Source organism: Haemaphysalis longicornis, unplaced genomic scaffold, assembly GCF_048455015.1.
Source record: "Haemaphysalis longicornis isolate Haplotype H1 unplaced genomic scaffold, Haemaphysalis longicornis Haplotype H1 scaffold_2, whole genome shotgun sequence".
In the NCBI taxonomy this organism is placed as follows: Eukaryota; Metazoa; Arthropoda; class Arachnida; order Ixodida; family Ixodidae; genus Haemaphysalis; species Haemaphysalis longicornis.
The window spans coordinates 205,880,675-205,883,992 of record NW_027526295.1 but is presented as its reverse complement, the minus strand read 5'-3'; positions in this window follow the sequence as shown (position 1 = coordinate 205,883,992).

Genomic DNA, 3,318 nt, shown 5'->3' with positions numbered 1-3,318 from the left:
CATGCCATGGTATTCAATGGTGCCATTGTAGGATTCATGGTCATTATTTGTGGTTTTAAGGCAATTGAGGGACCACAAAACTGTTACGAGGAGTAATTGTCCCTACTCTCCAACAGTTCTGAAGTAGCTGCTGTAAGATACTGTTGCAGTAACTGCAATTGCAGAAGAGGCAGTTGCTGACAAAACAAGGTTCTAGCTCTTACTGAGTCCTTGTTACATCCATAGGAAGAAAATAAGTGAACTCTCGCATGAGTGAACTTCGGGGGACCCAAGAAAGTAATTCACTAAACTGACTGTTCACTTTAAAACATTTGGAACAGCGCTAGGGCACACAGCACATGTGGTTAAACATGTGAAATGCAATTTATTAAGTACATCATTGCAGCACTTCTAGTATTAAAAAAAAAAGAAATGGCTGCGGCTTAGCTCAGCTAACCTTGGATGTGCAAAGCACAATCTTGGCTTAGTCTGGTTGGGTCTTGGTTTCGCTTGGTTAACCTTTGATGTAGCTGTATTGCCGACCACGACTCAATGCCGTTCGGAACGCTCACAGAAGGAGCGTTGCGCTTGCGCGGGACCGTGTGGGGAACGGTGAACACGGTGTTCCTCTTCGTCGGGCGCAATTGACAAGTCGCGTAGCCCGAGACGACCCAGCGGCGCATGCATGTGAGACGGTGGGGTTGGTTAGCTGCAGATCAGCTGAGCGCCCGCAACCGCGAAGGCCGCCGCCGCTAGCTGAGCAGAACGACTGAAAACGGGGCCTTGTGTCCAGCGCCGAAAGCGGGCCTGGCGAATCGTGTGATGCGCTTGCGGTCGAAAGGTGAACTTGCGCATCCGCGGCGAAACCGCTGGATGAAAGTAGTAAAGCTTTGCTTTAAAAGCTATTATTTTAAGTTGTACTGGTGCGTCTAAGCGCAACAAGTAACGGAGCTTTTCAGAGGGTATGTTTTGTGTGTCCCCTCGGGCACACCATACAGCAACCAAGACATGCAATCTGCGTAGTTTTCCGCACCAGCAGAACCGATGTGCCTCTGTGGCGCTGTAAGCATAAACATTGGAGGCTAGCTATGTAGAGAGCCTACATGTGGGCGCCTCCGTGCCTGCGTTGATGGAGGCGCGCACATGTAGGTTCCTTAAATCGGTGCTGCGCTGCCACCGTTCATCTAACCCCCATTTCATCGGCGCCGTCAGCGCCAGTTATGTTGCGCCAGTAACGATGGGCGAGCACTTCAGGGGGCAAGACTTCGTTGAACTGATTAAAGATGAGCCCGGGGCTACTGATCAAGTTCATTTAACTGAAATATTCACTATTCTGATGTTTGTTTGACCGAAAAAGTTGGCATTGGATTCCGAAGGAAACCGCCAGGAATTTTTTAAAAGTTCGTTATCCTGAAATATTTGCTAAATTGACTGCCAAAATTGCAACATTGGTTCTGCACATATATCTTGTTAGTAAAGTGATTTTGTTTAGTTAATTGTATCCTTTGACTAAATTTAAATCATAGCCTCAGCAAAGTACGCTTTGCCTTTGGACTCCAATTATTTCTACCGGAATAATTCGACATAAGTTGTGGTTTTTCCAGTGTTGAATTAATGCAGGTCAACCATGTAGGCGGTTGTAAAAAAGATTTCCTCTAAAGTATTACGACTTAGCGCAAAGCCAATGTCGGGATAGCTGTTGATATGGTACAGCATGCCATATTTCTAAACGGGCTCGCAAGGTGCTGCCACTACAGTTGAACCTCGATGTAACAAAGTCGGTAAAACTCGTAATTTACTTTGTTTCATTGAAATTTCACTACACTGATATTCGCGTTTGACTACATTGAAATTCGCGGTTAAAATGAATTGTTAACCGCGTGAAGCGGTTCCGGCAAACGAAAACGTGGCGCGCATACACGGCTGGCGCACTGTTTCTGTTTTGTGGGAGCTTATAATCGTCTACGTGGTACCGCATGTGGCGTTTTCTGCACGCAAAAACGCACCTCACGAGCCACATGTGCGCTGACGCAGCCGTGGAGACCACCCGAGCGATGCGTGTAGCTCCAGCGAGCGCTTCTAACTGCTCACCTCACTGAAACGCAACACGAGGGCGAACGATGTTGTTCATGCGGAAAAAAAAAAGCAGATAATGAGGGCGAAAAGTGCACTATACAACGTTATATGCGCCGTTTAGGAAAGCGCCCACCCAAAAAACTGGGTTGCGGGAGCATGTACGCTTGGGAAGAAACATCCCGAAGTTACGAAGTGTAGCTCCTTTCTCACACAGGACAAAAATCTACCCCGAACATCCTAGATGACTTTATAATCGCTTATTTGTGCACAGGTAATGAGAAAAGCTCCAGTACATGTATCACCTCACCACTTACGCATCACCGTAAAAGAGCAGTGAGATAACAGAGTCACAGCAGAGCGGAGAACCGGTCTCGGTACGGCACCTGGCGCACAACCAGTTTTTTCGCCTCTGCGCACGCGCAGTAGCGCCGGTCGCCTACTGGGTACCGTAGGGGGACTGGTTCATCGATCTGCTATAACTCTCTAACAATGCACGTGTACCCCGCTGACTACGCGTAGCGGCATTGTTCTCAGAGCCGGAATGGAGGACCTTGTTACCGAAGGGGCCTGGGCAACCTAACGGTCTTCGCCCATCTGCTCCATTACCTGGAGATAGAGCCACTAAATTTAGTGACGCTACCTGGAGACGACCGGCCTCACGCAGCGGCTGTAGCCCGGAGTGCCCGGAGTGCAACTGTGACTGACTGATGTGCCCGCAGTGACAGCTTTCTTGGACTGACAGCTCTCTCTCTCTCTCTCTCTCTCTCTCTCTCTCTCTCTCTATCTATCTATAGGCGTCCTGCGCTGCCCAGGGGGCGCTGCGCAAGCGGCTTCCGGGCAGTACTTCCGGGTAGTACAAAGCTGCGCGGGTCCCATAGGATCCCGTGTTGACAGAAGCAAAATGAGCTCGACGCTCCCGATAATTTTGCGACGGGGTCACCAGCTCATCCCCGACGCGTCCGATCTATTCCAGCGATCAACTTGGCATTAGGGGAAAAAGCTTTGCAGCGCTAAACACGTTTACAGCGCCGACGAAAGTCCCAGGACCATGACGGCGTCTGCTACTCGCACGTTCACCGATCGATGGTCGTACGAAGTGAAATTTTAAGTGAAATTTCTAGTTTAAACTAATACTCTGGGTGACAAAGACTTCTCAAAAACAGCCGATCAAAAAAGAAGAGTGACGCAATCGGCGATGATCGCGCTTTAAAAAGCCAGCGAGTCCGGCGGACCGCAGCTCTCGCCTGCTGCGGTGCGCCGCTC